Source organism: Acipenser ruthenus, chromosome 32 (assembly GCF_902713425.1).
Source record: "Acipenser ruthenus chromosome 32, fAciRut3.2 maternal haplotype, whole genome shotgun sequence".
NCBI lineage: Eukaryota > Metazoa > Chordata > Actinopteri > Acipenseriformes > Acipenseridae > Acipenser > Acipenser ruthenus.
Genome location: NC_081220.1, coordinates 6,249,308 through 6,274,213, shown reverse-complemented (window position 1 = coordinate 6,274,213; position 24,906 = coordinate 6,249,308). Strand labels below are relative to the sequence as shown.

Sequence of the window (24,906 nt, the reverse complement as noted above, 5' to 3'; positions counted from 1 at the left end):
ACCCAGAGGTTTAGGTTCTGTGGTGATGGGAGAACATCATATGTTGACCTGATGAGGAAACTGATCCTGCTCTGTTCCATTGACCATAGGTCTTGCCAGCCAATCTTGCGTTGTTCCACACTCTCCCATCTCATCCATTCTCCCTGTTTGGCCTGGGAAATGGCCTTTATACACCTCATCCTCTCCTCCTGCTTTTGCACCTCGTTGACTACCAGCTTCCTTCTTTGAGCTGGGGCCGCCTTGTGCCATGTAGGAGGAGTTGAACTGAAACCAAGACCCCCTCTTCCATGCTGAACTTGCCCCATGATATCACCAATTCGAAGGGCAGCCTTTGCATCTTCCACAGCTTTCTTTGCCGCCCACTTTCTTCCAGTTTTCAACACAGGTGCTGCCTCCCTTACGCATTTATCGCGTGACTCTACTAATGTCATTTCCAGTCTGACCTTGGCGCACTTAAACTCCTCGGTTAGAGCAGAGACTGGTAGCTGCAGTATTCCTTTACCATAAAGTCCCACTCTGCTGAGGCAGCGTGGAACTCCCAACCATTTCCTGATGTATGAACTGATTAAAGCTTCCAGCTTCTCTACTGTTGTCAAAGAAACCTCGTACACAGTCAGTGGCCACAGCAACCTCGGCAGTAGACCAAACTGAAAGCACCAGAGTTTTAGTTTACCTGGTAGAGCGCAGCTGTCTATGCTCTTCAACCCTTCCACTGCTTGTTGTCTAACTTCTCCCACACGAACTGTGTCCTTTAGATCCCCGTCGTACCATCTCCCAAGACTCTTCACTGGCTTCTCAGACACTGTTGGTATTGCCTCACCATTAATGAAGAATGTTTTATCTACTACTTTGCCTTTAATTATAGAGATGCTCCTTGATTTAGTGGGCTTGAATTGCATTCGTGCCCATTCAATGTTATTGGTTAATTTGCCCAATAATCGATTAGTGCAGGCTACTGTTGTAGTCATGGTTGTCATGTCATCCATGTATGCTCGAATTGGTGGTAGTCGCATTCCAGAAGCCAAGCGCTCTCCTCCTACTACCCATTTTGATGCCCTAATGATTACAATATTGAAATATTAACTGAAAACAAAATAATAAACTTGCTTGATAAATAGGGTCACCCCTAATCACAATCTGTTCAGATCAAAAACTCACCAAAATCTGTGTTCATCATGTTGTTGAGCATTCTGATTGTGTTACATCACATTAGTAATATATTAAATAGATTGTTATTATGAGTGCAAGTTTCTCTTTTTTTCCTCCTGCATTGCTCAGCCTCTTGCAGTGTGTTGTGTGGAAACTTCCCTGATACCATGGTGAATCTGCGGTACCTCAAGACCCAGTACAGTATACCACAGTTATCATGCGGGCAGCTTGAAGTGGAAAATCAATACTGTTTCCATCAGGGTGCGCCAGAGACCTTTTAGCACTTTAATGGGCTGCATACCATTGCTTCTTAACAAGGTGATTTCTGTTCCTGCTCCTGATGCTCTGGGGGACTCTATTAAACAAACAGGCACAAGGTATTTAGAAATCACAGCTTTATTACATCAGCTTAGATTCTCTCGTGTACCAGTTCTCTGTGCATGGAAACAACATTTTCATGAGCCATCTGTGAAAACAGCACAAGAACTTTACACATGGCTAATTTATATAGCAACCCCCACCTTTCCCCTTCATTTGCATGACGTTGTGTGAAAGCCAGGTTTTCTCAAGTAAAATAAACTGAGCGAATGGGAACCCGAAAAAGCATTTTGCGCAAGACATTTTTATTAAGCAATTCCAGTGGTTTGCAGAAGTATTCACCCCCCTGCACAAACTATTGCTGTCTGTTAGTTGCAGCGTTTCAGCCAAATACTTCAATTCGATGCATTGCTTCAAGGGTTCAGTCGTGTTTCCTCAGGTATTACACTGTCACATAGTTTAATATAGCAGCAACTCATTTAGAGCAAGAATACATTGTTTCGGCTATTGAGTCGGCTGTTTCCCATGACCCTGGTGATACCGAGTGTTTTCCTAGTATCAGCGTCGGCATTACTGTGTGTTTGGCATGCTTGCTGTACAATCTAGCATTGAATAACAAACCTACACTATGCCAGGACTTCGTGGCGCAATGGTAGCGCGTCTGACTCCAGATCAGAAGGTTGCGTGTTCAAATCACGTCGAGGTCAAAGCTTTCTTTATCTCTATTTCATTTTTTAACGTGTTTGCAAATACTAGTTTGGAAGAAATTTAAAGTACAGCAAGTAATAATTGATACCTTTAAGCTTAACAGACCTTTAAGAATTAACAACGAAGACATAAAAAGGGACACGACACCAGCAGTGTTCAAGTCCATCACCTTAACCACTTGGCCACGACTACTTGGTGCAACGTCCCAAGATCTATAAACACAGACCATATATATCACAAACCAAGAACAAATACACACACTTCGTTTTTAATAACATTTTAAATCGGACTAAAATAGCGTTCCTAGCACAGATTGTATTTTTGTTGTAAACAGACTACTTGGTGAAGTCACTGAAAAATATTTTGTGTCCAAACATGTTAGCGAAAGCTGGTCAGGTTTGGATGTAAGCTTAAAAAATGAACGCATTTCAAGGTCGTGTGCTCTTCAAGAACGTCATGTTTCAAGTCCAAACCACTGTATTATTTTTTTCCCTCCTTCGATATGTGCTGTTTTAAAACATAAATAATGTGTTTAATATAAATTGTGTGGATATCAAACTGCTTGCACACCCTGGTATGTTTCACAGGATTGGTAGATGTCCAGTTATTTAGCTTTTCTGTTTGAATAGTCGCTACACACCCTTGCTGCTGCAACATGGTAAAAACAGCTGAACTCTTTGAGCTGTATAGAGACTCTCGGTAGTTTCAAACAAGTTTTTCTAACTTGTGCGAGGCACTACCGTTCCTCTCAATTGCAACAAAATTACTAATTGGTCATTGTCATATAGCAATTGCTATTGTAAAATGTGTGCATTGTTTGTAACTATAACGATATTGAAATAAATAATCTTACTTTTTTGGGTTGGCTTCAATCCGTTTCTTTTTTACACTTGTCATTACATCATTCATGGAGCAACAGTTGGTATGTGCGTAATAAACCCATTCTGGCCTTGATACGAGAACCCTAGTGTGTGCTGAAATAAATAATGCGGTTTTCTGCTGTAACAAACGCAGCTTGTCAGGATGGCCGAGCGGTCTAAGGCGCCAGACTCAAGGACTCCGTCTTTCCAACGAAATGTGTGTTCTGGTCTCCAGATGGAGGCGTGGGTTCAAATCCCACTTCTGACAGTTCACTTTTACTTATTTTTAAAAGGAATAAATGTGTTCATTTTACTATAAAATATTGTTTCAATGAAATCAACAGCTGACACCAAACTCTTGTCAGCACTCAATACCATTTTAATTTCCATTTTAAATCCGACTAAAATAGTGTTCTTAACACAGATTGCATTTTGTTGTAAACAGACTACTTGTTGAAGTCACTGAAAAATATTTTGTGTCCAAACATGTTATTTAACTTAAGATTGTTTTAATATTCCAAATAACATATTACTTTTAAAAACATCTCCGTCTACCACTGGATAGTGGTCTCAGGCTGGGGTGCGGACCATTGAGAACAGTATAAACGATCTATTACTAGACGCAGCTTACAGGAGAAATGCCCTCGTTTAACATGCTAGGATGATCGACTTCGGCATTCTCCAACTGCTGTTTACATTTTCTAACACGTTATGAGAACGAATACAAAGTTTGACACTTTCCTTGTAAGTGGGGGTAAGCACAAGTTATTTTCAGATGTAATGTCTTTATTTAAGCTCATCTAGTCCTGCGTAATGCAAATCACATTACTATATTTTTATATCAGTCAAGACCTATTTAAAGTGTTCTTAAATAGTTTTAACATTAGCTTTGATCAATTTGAAATTTGCTTATTGATTTAAGCAACTGAACAATTGTAGGCTTGATGGTTTCTTTTTTCTGCGTTTCTACCAGTATGAGATACGCACTCAAAATGTGTCCCCTTCCTTCAACAACCCCCGACTGAAGATTGGAGTGTCATCACTAGCAGCGAGCAGGTGCCCGAAAACAACACTCATTGTCAGCTCGGTGCTGAGGAGAACACACCCCCACTCCTCCTGGTGGATACCGAGACCAATAACTTCAAAACATGTTTTCCATAAACGAGGTGTTCCATTAACAATACAAACTAACTTGAGACAGCCAAGTCGTTAAAGTAGACCTTAAGTGTGTCATGTGATACAAAAGCAAGTTTTGGCATTTTTGCATTGCCTGCCTCGTCCAACAAGCTCGAGGCACAGCACTCAGCGCTGCTGCATCGGGACACAGAGGTGGATTTTAAAGCGACTGAATCAACGAGCTGAGACTACTTTTTAAAGAAATTGAAAACATACCTCTAATATTTAGTTAATCAATTTATTTTTTGAATTCGCAAATGGCAGAGACTACATTGCCAATAAAAAATCTGACAATCTGAATTGCTCGTATCAAGCTGTGATGTAGCCTATGAGAATCGCTGACATAAATCAGGGGGAATTAGCTCAAATGGTAGAGCATTTGCTTAGCATGCGAGAACTAGCGGGATCGATGCCCGCATTCACCAAGTACTTTTAATATATCTGCGTATTTAGTCCCAACGCATTATGGAGATACATACAGTGTGACAATTCTTTGTAACAGAGACGCCCACCCTACATGTGTATTTTAAACCAGTCTCCTAATTTGTAATATTCCCGACTGAAAAACTGCAGTGCGCCCTCCATCGTATGCCTTCCGAGAAGCACAAAGGGATATTTTTTTTATATATTTTTTTAGCAATGGAAGAGTTTATGTTATTTGGGAATAAATATAAATGGCTTGAAGTTTGCTTGCATTGGTTTGAATACATGCAATTATTACACTTTCCTGCCCAGTGTTGCTTTCTTCTTAGATGTGGTCTCAGTTTCAGGTGAGAAGTTTGGTCTCTGTGGAGCAATCGGTTAGCGCGTTCAGCTGTTAACCGAAAGGTTGGTGGTTCAAGGCCACCCAGGGACGATGCTTTTTGCATATCTTAATCACATTAGAAAATGGCAACGTAATATGTTATTATTAACTACAATTACACTGAAGAAAAAAATGTTCTCTGTTTTTTAGTTCAAAATAATACAAAACAAAAAAAATTCTTGCTGTTTGCCGAAACCTGGGATCAAACCAGGGACCTTTAGATTTTCAGTCTAACGCTATTTCGGCTTGACAAGACTCTTTTTTCGAGATAACATTCTTTTTTAGAACAGTTGTAATATAATTTAAGTACATTTCTAAACAATCCGCTACTAACTAACTCAAAGCGCTATAATTTATTTCAGCTCTTATGAAAGACAAGTATCCTTGCGCATTATATGATCCTTGATTGCGAAATGTAATATTAATTAATTGCCTTCAGTTAATATTTTAGAAAAACTACTTTGCTAACAGAAGAAAAACAAGCTAGCAGAGGATGGTTTCGATCCATCGACCTCTGGGTTATGGGCCCAGCACGCTTCCGCTGCGCCACTCTGCTACAGCTGCCTCATCACTGAATTACCAAGCAGCAGAAAAAAACTGAACATCGTTTTAACCAGTCACACGGCAGTGGCCGGGCCAAACCATGGAAACGTCGCAAATCAGAGATGATCCGTTTTCTTTTCTCCCAAAAAAGGTATGCAAAGTATGCAACTTTGCTGCCCACTTTGATCACAGGCAGTTTTATCCCCCCGTTTCGGCTGCCAATTCCAATATTCTGTCTCTAAAGCATCTTAAATCGTGGAAAGCGCTCTTTGTTTAAAATTACACTGAAGACTTATTTTGTTCGACCAGGCTTACAATTAGATATGTTCTTGTTTTTAAGTAGAGTTTGTGAAGCGCATATGGGGCGTTATAGGATACCGAGACCAATCCCTTCAAAACGTGTTTCATTCTATAAATGATCCTTGCAAATATAGTCTTAACTTTTATTTGCAGACCGTCGCCCCCAACTGGCAAGCTCTACTTCATATGAAACAATGACTGGGCAACAATGAGGTGTTACATTAACAATACAAACTAACTTGAGACAGCCAAGCCGTTAAAGCATACCTTAAGTTTGTCATGTGATACAAAAGCAAGTTTTGGCATTTTTGCACTGTCTGCCTCGTCAAACAAGCTCGAGCCACAGCACACAGCGCTGCTGCATCGGGACACAGATTGTGGATTTATAAGCGACTGAATAAACGAGCTGAGACTACTTTTTGAAGAAATTGAAAGCATACCTCTCGTTGAAATATTTGCTTTTTATTTTATTTATTTATTTTTTGAATTTGCAATTGGCAGACTAGTCAGACAATCTGAATTGCTCGTATCAAGCTGCGATGTAGCCTATGAGAATCACATGCTCAATTCAAGGGGAATTAGCTCAAATGGTAGAGCGCTCGCTTAGCATGCGAGAAGTAGCGGGATCGATGCCCGCATTCTCCAAATAGTTTTAATGTTTCTGCGTATTTAGTCCCAACGCATTATGGAGATAAATACAAAGTGTGCCAATTCTTTGTAACAGAGACGCCCGCCCTACATGTGTGTTTTAAAGCACAGTCTCCTAATTTGTAATATTCCCCATACTGAAAAACTGCAGAGCGCCCTCCATCGTATGCCTTCCGAGAAGCACAAAGGGAGATTTTTAAATATTTTTTAGCAATTGAAGAGTTTGTGTTATTTGGGAATAAATATAAATGGCTTGAAGTTTGCTTGCATTGGTTTGTATACATGTAATTGAGATTAGACTTTCGTCCAGTGTTGCTTTCTTCTTAGATGTGGTCTCAGTTTTGGCTGAGCAGGATGGTCTCTGTGGCGCAATCGGTTAGCGCGTTCGGCTGTTAACCGAAAGGTTGGTGGTTCAAGCCCACCCAGGGACGATGCTTTTTGCATTTCTTAATCACATTAGAAAATGGCACTCTGATACGTTGTTATTTCTTCCAATTACACTGAAGAAAAAAATGTGCTCTGTTTTTTAGTTCAAAATAATACAAAACAAAAAATTCTTGCTGTTTGCCGAAACCCGGGATCGAACCAGGAACCTTTAAATCTTCAGTCTAACGCTCTCCCAGCTGAGCTATTTCAGCTTGACAAGGCTCATTTTTCGAGATAACATTCTTTTTTAGAACAGTTATAATATAATTGGGTACATTTCTAAACAATCCGCTAGTAACATATAATCTCAAAGCGCTATAATTTATTTCAGCTCTTATGATGGACAAGTATCCTTGCGCATTATATGATCCTTGATTGCGAAATGTAATATTAATTAATTGCCTTCAGTTAATATTTTAGAAAAACTACTTTGCTAACAGAAGAAAAACAAGCTAGCAGAGGATGGTTTCGATCCATCGACCTCTGGGTTATGGGCCCAGCACGCTTCCGCTGCGCCACTCTGCTACAACTGCCTCATCACTGAATTACCAAGCAACAGAAAAAAACTGAACTCATCGTTTTAACCAGTCACACGGCAGTGGCCGGGCCGAACCATGGAAACGTTGCAAATCAGAGATGATCCGTTTTCTTTTCTACCAAATACGGTATGCAAAGTATGCAACTTTTCTGCCCACTTTGATCACAGGCAGTTTTATCCCCCAGTTTCGGCTGCCAATTCTAATATTCAGTCTATCTAAAGCATCTTAAATCTTGGAAAGCGCTCTTTGTTTAAAATTACACTGAAGACTTATTTTGTTCGACCAGGCTTACAATTAGATATTTTCTTGTTTTTAAGTAGAGTTTGTGAAGCGCATATCAGGCGCTATAGAAAATATATATTAATAATTGATTGATTGACTGATTGAATGTTAGCCTGCGTTCGGTCTGGCAGGTTTAATTTTTCAAAAGACAACGCCAAAGGGTCTGATAAATGACACTGTAATTATTTGAGATGATGCATGTAGACAATAATGTAAAAAGGGTTGTTTTCGAATTTGTATCATTTAATTTCATTTTTCTTTTTAAATGTAGAGCTGTTTTATAGTTATTAATGTATTATTATTAGGCTTGTAGTATTAATATTATTCATAATGTTCATTATTAACGTCGGTATTGTCGGTATTAAACACAGACAGATATGAGGTTCAGTCCAAACAGAGCGCCGAACTCAGCGAGGTCCAGCAGGGGACAGTAACTTCACACGGGGCCATTTCATCAACCATCACCTCAGAAACACAAACAAGCAAATCATTATTATTCTCCATTTTTAAAAGTCGCTCAGCGCTCTCCTGTAGCAGAGCGTTAAGTCATTTAAATTCAGCTCCGTGTGCTTTCTGAGCGGCTCACTTACTTAACGCGCCTGAATGCATCGCATTGAACACAGCGCTGAAAGAGCCAACATGGCGAACTCTGGCATCCAGTTTCATAACCGCCTCCGACAGGGAAGCCAGCCAATCAGGCTCACATGCTGGGGATAGAGTGTTTCTACAGCCAATCAGGCTCACATGCTGGGGATAGAGTGCTTCTACAGCCAATAATACGCGATGGTTCCAACCAGACCCGCCTTCTGCTGGTGACGCTTTCATTTCAGTCCAGGAAATAGAGAGGTTTGTTTTGTTCATGTGTGGAGAGGTGGCTGCAGTCAGTGATGATTTTACAACACGCTGTCTCCTGCTGTTTAAAGTATTTAGGCTGGGATGAAATGTTTTCTAATAATTAGTGATTTTTGTGTTTGTTTATTACCTGCACGTAGTTCCGTGAAAAGGAAAGCATCCCTTTTCTGTGTTGAATTTCACACACAGAGCGGAGCGCGTCAGTCGCAGCTACAGACAAGTCGAGCTTTTCAATGAGATGATTTACTGAGAAACAAACGCGTTGAAGCTCCAGCAGAGCTCTGCGCGATTCTGAAAGACCAAAGTAAAGTTACTCCTTGCAAAGCATGTTGTTTGTGTTCTTTCTTTATCACACCAGAAGAAGTGATGAATATATTTGAATGGGAAGGCTACAGTTAAAAATAAATATTAATAAATAATAACCGCAGGCGGTGTTTCTGAATGAAAAGAGGATTCCGCTAGACCAGTGTGAAACTCAAACCAGTGAAGATGGACGCGTCAGTGTGTCCGTGTCGCTCTTTCAAGACGAGCTCGCCTCTACCATCGAGCACGCAGTGAAAGCGGCTCTACACACCGTCTTGTGTGCGATTACTAAAGCTGTCGGCAGCAAATTCACTGAATTCAGAGTGGAAATGGAACAAAAAGGAGAAAGAGAATGAAAGTCTGAAGCTGAGATTGGAAATATCAGAGACCGAGCTGAAAGCTGTGCGAGGGTGTATAAACGCTACAGATGCAGACACTAAACAACCTTTAATATTTCAAGGTAAGATTGATGTTATTGTGTGGTATTGCTTGGTCAATCAAACACCTTAAACCACCTTCTATTGGAAAGATCTTGGTTAGAATTTCTCTTCGGACACGTTTTAAAGTGTTTGATTATTATAAGCGTTGTTAATAACACAGTTCTGTCCTAATATTGGCTAGAAGGAGTCTAATCAAGGCATTGTATTATTTTATATATTTAAATAGGTATTCTAGAAAGTACTAGATTGCTAAATCTTAACCAGTCTAATTTAAGAGGCTTCAATGGTATCCTTCTGGTAAAGTGATGTCTTGTATAGAGTCCCACTGAGACAGTCACAGACCATATTGCAGAGGGTTAGAATAATGATTTGTGATCTAATATCAACATACAGGCAGCATCACATCGGGTTTCAGTGTTTGATTGAACTGTTTGACTGCGAATCTATTGTTAGATAAATGGTTTCATTGTATTCCGCTCCAGTGCTGTTGAGTTTGTCTTTGGTACAGTCGCGGCTCATTCGCTGCTCGTTCTTTTGCTTTAGTCCTGTTTCCTTCTTGTTCCACACACACACATTTACACGATCTTTCCAGACCTCACTGTGTGAATAAAGGGGCGGCAGCAGCAGCACCCTGCCTGCACCAATCCGCTGTAAGATTTTGGACCCGAGTGGTTCCACAAGTTCAATTAAGGGTTGAAGTTGGAGGAAGTAAATACAACACAGTAAGGTGTCAACTGAATTGTATCATTTTATTGAGTCTCTAGATTGAGTCTCTAAATAAAGTACTTTGTTCAGCTGATGGTAAGCAGAATTAGGAAACGATCGCTCATATTGCTTATAAACATTTACTAATCCAGGTTATTATTTAAGAGCAGAGATGAGTTTGCACGGGATACATACAATAGGGAGAGCCACACCATTACAAATGTATTTTAATACTACAAGGGATGTTATTGGATTTATATCTACAGGTCACCTGACATTGCACAAGTAAGCTTCCAGTGTTGTTGCTAATGATTATTACACAGGTGGAGTTTGTACAAAAAACATATTGCTGCACTTGAAAAAGTTTGAGTTGTGTAAATCACCTGTTTAAATGAAACTGCTTTGAGAATAAGCAGGTTATCCTGCTGCAGTCGCTTGTCTGCTCATTGTATTTGACACATTGAAACTTGTATTCTGCGTTGACCGTTTCCTTCAAAACCGTTCTCACAATACAGGATCAGGTAACAAAAAGACATTCCTCAGACACTTTGCTAAGACTGCAAGTCTCCAGGCTTGGTTTCTAAGCATGTTTGCAGTAGAGAAATGGATGTTTGCATTAGAACAATGCAAAGGCAGAACGGCGGTCATGATGGTGATTGACAGGGAGGTAGAAGTGGATGCAATGCTCCAGTGTGAGGCTACAGGAGGTGAGAAAGCCCAGCAGCACTGAGACTTGTTTTGTACAGGACGTAGAATAAAAAGATGTTCATATGAAAATGCCTTTTCCTTCACTTTGTTCATAGGAACACAAACACAGCGTTAACCGATAATTGCAATGTAGAATAACAGGAATGGTATCAATGCCATCATGTACCTAAACCACCAAACTATTATACCGGCTCACCCCTATACGAAATAACTGAGGAACAGTAACTTTAAATCCCTGATCAAAGCAACTAACAAACCTAGCTGGTAAGTAAGAGATCTAATTGTATACAGTTTTGTTTCCCACAGATCCCAAAGAGAGCCACGCTATCCCTGAATCGGAAGCACAGGAAGGGCCAAAGATAGAAGCAGGAGTGCTGTGCAAGTCTAATGCAGGTTACAGAGCTGGCATGTGTTAAAGATGAAGAGGTCCCTCAACAGGAATGTGTTCCTATTAAAGAGGAATTCATAGAGCAGGAATGTGTCCCCATCGCAGAGGAACTTCCCCATGAAAATCATGTCTGTACCCTTGAGGAGAACAACAAGCTGGGATCCAACCTGTGTGATGACTCTCCATCTGAATGTGAACTGGGATTTAGAGGTAATCCTACAAAACAAGCAGCATTGAGCTGCCTATTCATCCTGCAGAAACTGGTACAGAACACCAGCAGTGTGCTTGAGATTCATATTTTAACCAAGGGGAGCTGCCCAACCAGTATGTCAACAAGGACATCACTGTGCTTGCTTCTGAGGCACCTGCTAGATGTGCAGCCGCTGCCACGCCTCTTTAGAATGCTGTGAGATCAGCGGTGTCCAATCACGCTCCTGGAGGCCATTCCACTCCACATTGAACAGGTTCAGTTATATAAAGTGATTCTCCTGTGTCTGGATGGACACCCCTGTGTTAGATCTTTGCCTTTCCTCATTCCTGGTAGGCTGTTTGCAGTTCTGCTCCCACAGCTTTACAGAGCTGCAGGGATCACATGTCCCATCACTGGGTGATGCCAAATTCAGTCGGGTTGCTCAGCGTCACCAGAAGAAACATTTCAGTAGAGAATTTCTGTGGAGAATGTATGCAGCAGGATCACCAACATGAGTCTTATTTTATTTCTTACACTTTATGCAAATACAATATCATTTTTAAACGCTCATCTCACTGCAACTATCCCGAGGACTGTAATGTTTGCTCGCAACGCTACATTTCACTTTTGTGTGTCTCACAGTAAGCATTGCTGTGTTATTATTGTCACAGTACAGTAAGAATGTGTGTGGAGGTGTTCTGTGCAGCAGACCAGCTCAACAGATAATTTCTATATTAATTATTAATTATCAAAAAACAAATTAAATATTAGATACATTGCAGTACTATCAAAATGCAGGTACTAAATAGGATTTTTCATGATGCTCTGTTGGCTCGATTTAAAATATTCCATTTTAAACATTAAAAAAAAGCATGTTTTTCATTTTCCACTTGGCTGACATGTTGACATCATTTTTGCTGTGACAGAAACTTGCGGGACACTAACTGGTGAATGAATCCACCTCATCTCAAGCAACCAATCACTGAACTGCTCATTCACTTGTGTTCAGAACAGTGCATGTGGAAAAATGCTGTACAATAACCTTTGTCTCTCTTCTCTTTCTTTCTTTAGCTTCTAAAGTAGATGAAGGAGAACACGACTCCACTCTATCACCCCAGTGCAAAAACGCTTCTAGAGGCAAACCACAGTGCAAGAAACACAGAGAAACGACACCCCAAGAAGAATATGTGAAGACATTGAGAACTCACTCAGTTACAATCCCTTCCTTACAAGACAGACACCCACTTACTGTGGAGAGTACAGAGACGCCACATTCTGTATTTTTAACAATTCTGAAACCCAGGGCAACCTGAACACCTTTCCTCATTCTATTAAAGGTGGGAAGAGTTCCTGTCAATTAGATGTTCCTAAAACTCACAAGGGAAATCCCACAGGAGGGACTCCGTGTTCCTGGGCTGATTGTGGGAAGAGTTTCAATCATATATCACTGCTTAAAAGGCACCAGCGCATTCACACAGGAGAGAAACGTTATCACTGTGCTGTTTGTGGGAAGAGATTCAGTCAGTTAGGAAACCGCACAAGACACCATAACATTCACACATATGTGTAATCCTATCTCTGCACTTAGTGTGAAGAAGTTAAGTCAGTTGCATGCTCTAACAGGACTTGAGAACATTCTCAGAAATGCAGACACTTGGGGACACCTAAACAACAGGAGTGCATTTAACTAAATACAGAAATATTAACTGAAAACAAAAGAATAAACTTGCTTGATAAATAGGGTCACCCCTAATCACAATCTGTTCAGATCAAAAACTCACCAAAATCTGTGTTCATCATGTTGTTGAGCATTCTGATTGTGTTACATCACATTAGTAATATATTAAATAGATTGTTATTATGAGTGCAAGTTTCTCTTTTTTTCCTCCTGCATTGCTCAGCCTCTTGCAGTGTGTTGTGTGGAAACTTCCCTGATACCATGGTGAATCTGCGGTACCTCAAGACCCAGTACAGTATACCACAGTTATCATGCGGGCAGCTTGAAGTGGAAAATCAATACTGTTTCCATCAGGGTGCGCCAGAGACCTTTTAGCACTTTAATGGGCTGCATACCATTGCTTCTTAACAAGGTGATTTCTGCTCCTGATGTGTTGAATACTCCCCTCTCTCTCTGGGGGACTCTATTAAACAAACAGGCACAAGGTATTTAGAAATCACAGCTTTATTACATCAGCTTAGATTCTCTCGTGTACCAGTTCTCTGTGCATGGAAACAACATTTTCATGAGCCATCTGTGAAAACAGCACAAGAACTTTACACATGGCTAATTTATATAGCAACCCCCACCTTTCCCCTTCATTTGCATGACGTTGTGTGAAAGCCAGGTTTTCTCAAGTAAAATAAACTGAGCGAATGGGAACCCGAAAAAGCATTTTGCGCAAGACATTTTTATTAAGCAATTCCAGTGGTTTGCAGAAGTATTCACCCCCCTGCAAAGTTTTCACATTTTGTTGGCACCTGAGCGTACTCCACGACGCTTTCAAATTAGACTTTACATGTAGAATCTACACAAACTACTCCACATTGATAAAGTTAAAGGTCACAAAATTAGTGAAATAGTTTTAGCCTGTATGTACTCAAAGTGGTTTAACTTGTAGATAATTACATTCAGGCATATAAAGACTTTCAAGCTGCAACTCACATAGTGAACCAACAAAGCAACCATGAAGACCAAGGAGCTTTTGATACAAGTCAGGGATAAAGTGGTAGAGAGGCACAGAGAAGGGTACAAGAACATTTCAAAGGCTCTGATTATCCCTCTCAGCACAGTGAAGGCCATCATTAAGAAGTGGAAGATGCATCATACCACCCAGACACTACCCAGATCAGGTCGCCCTCCCAAACTGAGCAGCTGGACAAGCAGGAAACTGGTTCGGGATGTCACTGAAGCCACCAATGACCTTGAGAGATCTGCAAAGTTCTGTGTCTAAGGTGGGAGTCAGCATTCACACATCAACAATAAGCCAGTCCCTACACAAAGCTGGCCTGTATGGATGGGTGGCAAGAAAGAAGCCATTACTCAAAAAGCAATTGAACTACTGGTGACACATTTGCTTTTTATATTTCCATATTTCAGCACATGCATCAGTGATGTGATATCCATCAAAGTTCCTTTGAAATGCACAATCAGGTGTTCAGTGTGAGCAGTGGTCACGCTTTATTTGAAGTGCTGCTTGTTTAGTCTAGTAACTGTGAGCAACGAGCTCATTAAAACTATCAAACATTGTTCATTGTGTTCTTAATGGTTGGTTAATTAAAAGGTAACCTATTTATGTACTAATAATGTCATATTACTGGAATTGGGAGTGGTTTGTTTAAAGGAACTATTGAAGCTAGTACTGTATTAATGTTTAGCAGTGAGATCAGGTTTAGTTTTATTACCGTATACTCACTAGGAATTGACGCATGCGCTTATACTTGAGTATGTGCTGTTTTCTGTGCAGGTGCAGTTACTCCTTTGGTTTCATATAGAAGCTTATGCACCTGCATTTGAGTGTAATGCAAGGTGTGGAGGCTCACATGTTCATATATTGCATTACAAGTTAAACACCATATTTATTCTTTCTCTTTGAATTCCAAATGTTGTAAGACGGATAAGGGTGTCTGCTAAGAAATAAATAAATAATAATCTTTTTAGCTTGTAATAATATAATAATAATATCTTTATTTTTATATAGCACCTTTCATAGTGGACCACCATCTCACAGTGCTTTACAGAGGTAGGCTGTGAACTGTGCATTATATGCAGAGTCACTTACAATAGGGCATTGATTTAATAATATAAGAAAAGTTATGAACAAAATCAGGGAATTTAATGCATCAATACTTTTCTAGTAGCTGACTGATCCCTGGCTTTCATCTAGTTGGCTTTTAAAGACATCCTAATGACTCTGCAGCAGCACCATTCTAGTGACCCATTTCAAACACTCCCAACTCTGTGAGAAGTGTCTTCTCTAATCCTTCTTTGTTCCAGGCTAAATAGATTCAGTTCCCTTGTCTGTTGATTGTCTGTTAACTCCACTGCAAGGGATGTTGCCCAGTCGGAGGAGCACGTCAACCCGAGCCCTTTTTGACTCTGGGTGTAATAATAAATGTGTCAATTAGCAGACGCTGTTATCCAAAGCAACTACACAGACTAGGGAATGAACTATACACCAACAATTTCTGCTGCAGAGTCACTTCCAATAGGACCTCGGTTTTACATCTCATCCGAAGGACGGAGAACAAGGAGGTTAAGTAACTTACTGTGAGAAGATGTGTCTCCTAACCTCTGTCCTAAGTCTGTCTCCACTCAGTTTATAACTGTGTACTCTAGTCCTGGTCTCTCTGCTGTGCTTAAAAGAGTGACTACAGTTAACTCCAACTTTTTAAAAGCTTTTTAGTCTCCTCTAGTCTTTTTTTTGGTCCAGACTGAATAGATTTAGTTCCCTCAACTGTTCTCTCAGCATATTTAGGGTTGGTTGAGTGTACAAGGAAAACAACTGACTCTGGAGAGGAGTTACCAATCAATGCCAGCACACTGGAGATCCAGAATTCAGAACACAGAACCAGGGAGGACATTCGGCCCATCAGTGCAGCAGCTGATTAATCTCAAACCTGTTAAGTCGGGTCTTAAAGGATCCCAGCCCTAACAACATGACTTGGTAACCCATTCCATCCCCTCACCACACTCTGTGAGAAGGTGTCTCCTACCCTCCATCCTATAGCTATCCACACTTAATTTCCAACAGTGCCCTCTGACCCTGGTGTCAGTGCTATGCTTGAGGTATTAGTTTGGGTGAACTTTGTCAACACCTTTCAAGTTTTTAAAGACTTCAGTCAAGTCCGCCTAATTGTTCTGTGTTCAAGCTAAACAAATTCATTACCCTCTTCACAGCTCATTCCTTTAAGCCCCGGGATTAGTCTTCATCTTTATGATTGCATCCCTGTTGCTGGTAGAAATAAGTCTATCACAACACCAAGGTCTTTCTCTCACACCCACTGTGTATTTCAATCCTACTTTTTTCCTTCTAAAAAGAGACTTGGTAATACATTTGTAAAATGTTTCAATAAGAAACATGCACTCCACACCGTACAGCAGCTGACTGATTTGCTAATGAAAGAAGCAGCTCAACCACAACACCTGGTATAATGAACATGTTTGTGAGCCAGGTGTTTGCAGTACTGTACTGTAGATATGAAATTCCAGAGAATGCTTCATTTTGCATGACTGATAACTAATCATTCTTTTGCCTTTAATACTGTATATGGGGCCACCTGTCTGCACCTGCTGATCCCAGCACTGATCCTGCTCTGTGTTAAGAGAACAATGGAGATCACTGACACTGTGTCAATAGATTTGGATCATAGGGTATAGAGGAAATAGTTTTCAAGTGAAGTATGGAAATTTGGAAGAGGAGGGCATCACACAGTATCACAGTGTAGAGAAAGAAAGGGTCCTTGATGAGGGTTTAGTGGTGAAGGAGTGCATTTGCCAGGGAGAGGGTATAAAACAGAGCAGGGTGCAGGGACCAGAGCAGCTGAAGAGTGGAAAAGCAGCATCAGCACCTTGTCAAGATGAAATCCTGGACTACAAGAGCCATTCTCCTCTCGGTCCTGACAGCATGTCTTCTGTCAGGGGCTGGTAAGACTGCCTTTCTCCTGAGTAACATGGGGAGGGAGGGAGGGATTGCATTGATTGCCTTCAGCCTAAAATAAATGGGGGAAGAGATGGCATTGACTGACTTTCATCAGAATAACAGAAGGGTAGGGAGATAGCAGACAGTCTTCCATGAGATAACATAGTGGAGAAGGCAGGCTTTTCCTCAATGCTGCATCATTGAATAATCAATTTATCATAAGAATATCCTTCTTTGTTCTTAATTTGTACATTGCCATTTAAAAGAATGATTCCACCCCCTCCATTTCCTCTGTGTGCAGATGCAAGGAGCCTCCTTGAGGACTCTGAAGAGCTGGGAGATGATGATTACCAGGCCAGCAAGAGAGAACTGGGTAAGATCCATTCTTCCAGAACTCAATCCCATAATAAACCATTGCAGGGTGTGAATAAAATACACTGAGATTTTAAAATGTTCATTCAGTTTGATTTACCTTTTTCACAAAATATACATATCCTTGAAACATATAGACCTGCTCTTTCATTTATTGTGCTAATATTCAAACCACTTTTTATACAGCAGATTTAATATAATAATTTATTTAAGAGATATTAAAAATGCAAACTGTTTACTGCAAGTTGATTTATTACAGTTCCTTGCCTTATATAATATGTGGCACTTTAAAGTGGTTTATTTATATAATATTAATTAAACTATTCTACACTGTTGCAGTTATTAACAAAAGTGCAGAATTTTATGACCATAATTACATGTTTTCAATACAGATACAAAAATCTTAATACAATTTAAAAAAAATCCCAGTTTTCCTAATCGGTCCGTTTGCATTCTCCATTCCATGCTGTCATTCCTTTCATAGCACTGGATACAACACAGGACTGTTCTCATTAAAAATGTAACCACAGCCTGTGTTTACAGATCTCAGCAACACTTTGGAAGACTCAGAGGAGCAGGAAGGAGCACTGGAGAATAAGAGAGCGCTGGGTAAGGAAAGAAAGAAAGAAAGAAAGAAAGTAAGAAAGAAAGAAAGAAAGAAAGAAAGAAAGAAAGAGAAACAAACAGAAAGAAAGAAAAAGAATGAAACAAAGAAACAAACAGAAAGAAAGAAAGAAAGAATGAAAGAAAGAGAAACAAACAGAAAGAAAGAAAGAAACAGAAAGAAAGAAAAAAAGAGAAACAAACAGAAAGAAAGAAAGAAAGAATGAAACAAAGAAAGAGAAACAAACAAAGAAAGAAAGAAAGAATGAAATAAAGAGAAACAAACAGAAAAAAAGAAAGAAACAGAAAGAAAGAAAAAAGAGAAACAAACAGAAAGAAAGAAACAGAAAGAAAGAGAAAGAAAGAAAGAAAGTTTCTTATTTGCAGGATTTAAGTTAAGCAATGACAAAAAAGCACAGTCTTGCACAGACCACACAATTTGTTTAGAAACCCAATCTGACTAATCATCGCTAATCATGCATAACATCAAGGGCTACTGTATATCCAGGAATCTCCTGGTTAAACCTCACAGCTCTGCATTGCAATGTAATGGGGAACTCTCTGCCTCCCTGTGTTGAGTGTCCTATGAAGCTCTCTTCTCCCTGTTCCAGAGGCAGAGGATTCAGGTGACAGTGATGCTGAACTGGACAGTGATGGACTCAAAGGAGAGCGGGAGTTGGGTGAGTCCTTTGAAAAGCACGTCTGGGTAGTGTGTGGGTACAATGTTAAACCTTCAAGAGGAACACATTGTGAATTACAGATGATAGACTTAAGGCCAAACCCCAGTGAATCTGAGCACATTTAGCTGCTGTTTCTCTACTGGCACTAACACAAAGTGCCCAGATCTGTTTCCTAATGTACGTCTAACTGTATAAACCTATTTCTGTTTTACCTGATAGGAGAAAATATGATGGAGAAAAGAGCTGACAGTGAGTACAGATGGCCTGTAGCTTCTTCGGTTGAGTGTCTGTCTGTCTGTCTGTCTGTCTGTCTGTCTGTCTGTCACACTGATGCGGAAGAGGAAAACACAAAGCTTGAGGGATATACACTTTGAAAATATTTCACCTGTTTGCATTTAACATGTGAATTTAAATGTGTTGATGTAGCACCTTTAATAAGACGTATTGTATTAATCGATCACCTTAAATGTCAGTAAGAAGGATCGCCCAACTGAGATATAATAACTTGACTAAAAGGTTGTCCTGTTCCCTTACCTTTTTATCAATCAATATTTATTTTATATAGCGCCTTTCATAGTTCACCACAGTTGTTTTGTGCATAAGTCTGTGTGATTCTTTTCATATGTAATGCAGACTGAAATATCTTTCTGTTAGTAAGTGCCATCACCATCTAGTGCATAGCAGTCTTTCTATAAAGACACTTTGACTGATCCAGCCTACATTATGTACATATATCTAAGACAGGCAACTAGAACTGAAGAGCAGCTCCTGAACTCAGGTGAAAACATTGTAACACACACTCTAACAAAATGAAATCTGAAGCTCCTTACTGTTCAGCAATCTTCTTTAATGTACATTGAAATCCTAATCCAAATTTGGAGAGTTCCTCAACATGGTCTGTGTTTAAATAGAAGGGATGCAACCTACTGTTTGTTTAATGATCTTCACGTGCTTTCTGTCTCCTGAAGTGGATTCTGAAGTGGTCCTGACACAGTCCATGGTAGTGAAGAAGGATGCCCTGTCCAAAAGATACTACAGAAGTAAGTGTGTGTCTCTCTGGAGCTGGCTCCTGGTTTGGGTGAACTGCATGGATTGTAGACTGAAGGTCAATTGATTGAAGACATTGAGAAACACTTCAGTATTACAACATATTCTACCATGGAGTGGTTTCATAGTTCTGGACAGACTGGAGGAAACACTTTGAAATGTGCCCCTTGGTGTCTTCATTAAGCCAGTAACAGCTATCAAAATCAACTGATATTCTAAGAGGAACAGAAAACATTCCAGTAAATGGAACTCAAACATGAATATAAAGTGAACTATTAAATCCAATAACCACTGTTTCTGTTTTTCTTTTTCTTTGGAACAGCTTACTGTTGTAAGTATTTTATTTTATTATGGTACATTAATATGTAGAAATGAATTGTATATATATTTTTAAATTGTATTTAATGGTGTATGTTTATTTCATTTCCAGATTATAGCATCTGTGCTCGTGGTAAGTGTGAATCTGATATTTAAATAAAAATGTGACTGTACACTACAATACAATACACATGTACTGTGCGCGTCACAAGAAATGAATACATGTTAACAATGGGGCCTCCTACAGATGATGTTGAGAATATGGAATGGGGTATTATTGTATAATAGTATGAATTAGCTGCTCTTAATAAGAAATGCCATCTTCATTTAATACATACTCACATAGTGAGGTGTTCTGTATCCTGTGGGAGGGGATATAAAGAAGGAGCCCTGGCTTTGGATTTTGCCAATAATAGAAATGTACAAATAGAGAGACACTCCTTTGAAATATACAGCTCTCTAATACACTACTGAGGCCACTACATCCTTCACTCTTTAATCTCTACCCTCAGAAAAGGCTGCTCTGTCTATTCAATGACCTGACCATGGAAGTACTATGTTTAACTGCTCTTGTGAAGCACTTCCTCTGCAGGACTCCTGAAGGAACATAGTGCACCCTGTGAACTTACCATGACAACACCAGTGATTTACCGTTTAAAAAATAAATAAATAGAAAAAAGCAAGAGTTACCAGGACATCAAGGGGAATACAATGGAGAGACTCGGAGCGTTAAGCCATTTCAACGATGAGGTCTTGTGAACCATTCCGTGCACCCGGATACTGGACTTTCGCTGGCTGTAGTAATTTTACTACAGAATACTACACCTTGCAGTAAAAAAAAGTTAACCATGCCCAGTGTTAAACATTATTATTATTATTATTTATTTCTTAGCAGACGCCCTTATCCAGGGCGACTTACAATTGTTACAAGATATCACATTATACATTATTTCACATTATACAGATATCACATTATTTTACATATAATTACCCATTTATACAGTTGGGTTTTTACTGGAGCAATCTAGGTAAAGTACCTTGCTCAAGGGTACAACAGCAGTGTCCCCCACTGGGGATTGAACCCACAACCCTCTGGTCAAGAGTCCAGAGCCCTAACCACTACTCCACACTGCTGCCATGGTGGAGGTTGTGTGATGGTCCGCAAGTTTCAAAGCCCGGTCCCAGAAGCAGACCCCAACCCGTGGCAAGTTCCTTCTTTCAATCAGCTGGTGTTTCACTAAACTCCACACTCTTTAGCCTCCCCGAGTCGGCCTGCAGCCCAAAAATAGCACGCCAGTATCAGATTGTAATTCCTATTTGAAAACATACCTATCATTACTTTTGCATTTAATGCAAATTATTAGCAAACAGCATTTATAAATTAAATAAAATACCTTTAAGTGCGTTGCTCCGGCTGGTTGGTTAATGGAGTCAAAATTGAGTTTTTTTTTATTTATTTTTTTAGTAAATCGTAAAAATATACTTCATCTATTCAGGAATACAGTATTGCTTTAAGACAACTGGATAAAACAGCACCAGACACTACAGCACAATGCATACCAATAGGATTTATATGGAGACGAGCCTTCAGCTCCCACCGAGAAGAAGACAAAGAACACTTTGAGCAGAGTTCTTGCTTCAGAGTGAATCGTGGATTTCCTGAAGAAGCGGGTACAGAGACACTGGGTGGGGTACATAAATCTTGCCACCAAAATTCCCCAGATATTCCCCAGATATTTCCTGACAAGCTAAGTAAATATAACATCATCCTTTATGATATCTTGGAGGGGGCTATAAAAAGAGAAAGGATCAAAACTCACCATCTTTTCATGCACATCACTGCTCCCCGGAGAGATCTTAATAAATTCCAATTGCTCAATATATCGAGATCACTGGTTAAAAGGTAGGTAAGTTTTTAGTTTTGTTATATATATATATATATATATATATATATATATATATATATATATATATATATATATATATATATATATATATATGTATATATGTATGTGCGTATATATATATATATATATATATATATATATATATATATATATATATATATATATATATATATATATATATATATATATATATATATATCCACGTGATTTCCACAACATGATGGTTTAATCATATTGATAAAGTAGTATACAGTTTAAACACATTAGAAGCTGTTCAAGGACGCACATTTTAATGACTAGTCAACCAGCTAAAAAACATTATTTGATTTTCCTGTCTATTTTTAACAAAGACAATGACGTTTGCAGACAGCGTTAGTGTTCTGGTCAGCGAGAAGTACTGAATAACTGTTTGCACTGTTCCGTGTTTGTTTTCAACTCATTGAAAGATGACATTCTACAATGATATTTATCCACTTTACCCTCAACAAAGGACGCCCTTCATCTTCAACCTCAGCCAGCTCATACTCATTCTGGTGTTTTTAGTCCTTGCTTGCAGTTTCCTTGTTATACTAACAGTCATTTCTAATGAGAAAATACTGTTTCCAGCTAAACCGACACATGCACCAAAATGTGAGTGTAACCTAGATTATTCTGCTCCAGTTTCGGACTGCAAATGCATGTAATGAACTTCTCTTCCAGTAGGCGTCGCTTAAAACACAAGAATCCACTGTTATTTAATATTAATAACCCGCTTTCCAAACACTACACACTTAAACAAGGAGGCTGTGTGGTCCAGTGGTTAAAGAAAAGGGCTTGTAACCAGGAGGTCCCCGGTTCAAATCCCACCTCAGCCTTTGACTCATTGTGTGACTCTGAGCAAGTCACTTAACCTCCTTGTGCTCTGTCTTTCGGGTAAGACGTAATTGTAAGTGACTCTGCAGCTGATGCATAGTTCACACACCCTAGTCTCTGTAAGTCGCCTTGGATAAAGGCGTCTGCTAAATAAACAAATAATAATAATAATAAACTAGATAATATATTCTATCTTTATGAAACTTTATTTTGTAATACATATCACGATGCTAACAAATATAAAACGCCTTTTTATCTTTTGTTTACCATTTATAAAATGTCGCGAACCACTCAGCCTGTTTTCTTCCTCGACCCTCAAAAGAGAGCGGAACGTTCATCAATGATCAAGAACAGCTACAGTGAAGCAGCATTCAAGACCCGCTTCACGCTCAGAAGAAAACACTGTAACTCCTCATCATGGTTAGCGAGACCAGACACTTTAGACACGCATTTCACAAGAATCAAACTATAGAAATGATCCCTGAAAGTATAGTCTTAACAAATATGTGGGTAAAACAACTTCCCTACTCCCGGCATGATGGTGTCTGATTCGGTTTCCTTTCTAGTATCACACTTGTTCATAGTAATGTTAATAATTGCCAATGCGTTTCAAACACAAAACTCACGTTCTGACATGGTTCCATAGTGTAGTGGTTATCACGTCTGCTTTACACGCAGAAGGTCCTGGGTTCGATCCCCAGTGGAACCTTTGCAGTTTGTTTTTACAATATGACTCCCTGGTCAAGACAAGGTAGTTCTGGGTTTGGCCGATCATTAGATTGCGGATGTAAGGTCTCTGGTCCCATCGTAGAAGCAAGATAGTTTATTCACAAAAAATACATACACATGTATTTATGTTTCTTTTGTTGGTAAATTAACCCAATACATTATTGCATTCTGTCACGTCATTAGATGAGCAAAGCCCCTTTGTGCCAGTGCGCATTCAGAGGAGACGCGCTGAGAAAATCCGTCTTCTGTGTCACTCAGTACTGCCAGCTTTTCCCTATTGGTGATATATTGGTCAGCACAGCTGCTTTCCAAGTAATTGACCCGAGACGATTCCCAGCCAGTATAACTGTGTTTATGCCCACGTTTCAAATAATGAACATTATAAAAGCAAATCGCATTGTTTTATGTTTTCTTTACATTTAAAGCTGAGAATCAAACACACTTCCTTTAACTTCATAGCCCTGCTGGCTACGAACACGTATTGAGTCGGCTGTTTCCCATGACCCTGGTGATACCGAGTGTTTTAATAGTATCAGCGTCGGCATTACCATGTGTTTGGCATGCTTGCTGTACAATCTAGCATTGAATAACAACTCTACACTATGCCAGGACTTCGTGGCGCAACGGTAGCGCGTCTGACTCCAGATCAGAAGGTTGCGTGTTCAAATCACGTCGAGGTCAAAGCTTTCTTTATCTCTATTTCATTTTTTAACGTGTTTGCAAATACTAGTTTGGAAGAAATTTAAAGTACAGCAAGTAATAATTGATACCTTTAAGCTTAACAGACCTTTAAGAATTAACAACGAAGACATAAAAAGGGACACGACACCAGCAGTGATCAAGCCCATCACCTTAACCACTTGGCCACGACTACTTGGTGCAACGTCCCAAGATCTATAAACACAGACCATATATATCACAAACCAAGAACAAATACACACACTTCGTTTTTAATAACATTTTAAATCGGACTAAAATAGCGTTCCTAGCACAGATTGTATTTTTGTTGTAAACAGACTACTTGGTGAAGTCACTGAAAAATATTTTGTGTCCAAACATGTTAGCGAAAGCTGGTCAGGTTTGGATGTAAGCTTAAAAAAGGTCGCATTTCAAGGTCGTGTGCTCTTCAAGAACGTCATGTTTCAAGTCCAAACCACTGTATTATTTTTTTCCCTCCTTCGATATGTGCTGTTTTAAAACATAAATAATGTGTTTAATATAAATTGTGTGGATATCAAACTGCTTGCACACCCTGGTATGTTTCACAGGATTGGTAGATGTCCAGTTATTTAGCTTTTCTGTTTGAATAGTCGCTACACACCCTTGCTGCTGCAACATGGTAAAAACAGCTGAACTCTTTGAGCTGTATAGAGACTCTCGGTAGTTTCAAACAAGTTTTTCTAACTTGTGCGAGGCACT

General features: G+C 39.5%; 6 non-coding genes across 6 annotated transcripts; 5 read left to right on the top strand and 1 right to left on the bottom strand.

The window, feature by feature from the left end:
* The first annotated feature begins 2,102 nt into the window (after positions 1 to 2,102).
* Positions 2,103 to 2,174, top strand: trnaw-cca (transfer RNA tryptophan (anticodon CCA)). The gene has a single exon. It is a non-coding gene; the product is annotated as a tRNA-Trp (tRNA).
* Positions 2,175 to 3,192: 1,018 nt separating this feature from the next.
* On the top strand, positions 3,193 to 3,303 carry trnal-caa (transfer RNA leucine (anticodon CAA)). The gene is made up of 2 exons: positions 3,193 to 3,230; positions 3,258 to 3,303. It is a non-coding gene; the product is annotated as a tRNA-Leu (tRNA).
* A 3,561-nt stretch (positions 3,304 to 6,864) lies between these two features.
* On the top strand, positions 6,865 to 6,938 carry trnan-guu (transfer RNA asparagine (anticodon GUU)). The gene has a single exon. It is a non-coding gene; the product is annotated as a tRNA-Asn (tRNA).
* A 16,106-nt stretch (positions 6,939 to 23,044) lies between these two features.
* On the bottom strand, positions 23,045 to 23,255 carry LOC117395813 (small nucleolar RNA U3). Its single transcript, XR_004543725.1, has one exon. It is a non-coding gene; the product is annotated as a small nucleolar RNA U3 (small nucleolar RNA).
* A 139-nt stretch (positions 23,256 to 23,394) lies between these two features.
* Positions 23,395 to 23,467, top strand: trnav-uac (transfer RNA valine (anticodon UAC)). Its single transcript has one exon. It is a non-coding gene; the product is annotated as a tRNA-Val (tRNA).
* Positions 23,468 to 24,096: 629 nt separating this feature from the next.
* Positions 24,097 to 24,168, top strand: trnaw-cca (transfer RNA tryptophan (anticodon CCA)). The gene has a single exon. It is a non-coding gene; the product is annotated as a tRNA-Trp (tRNA).
* The last annotated feature ends 738 nt before the right edge of the window (positions 24,169 to 24,906 follow it).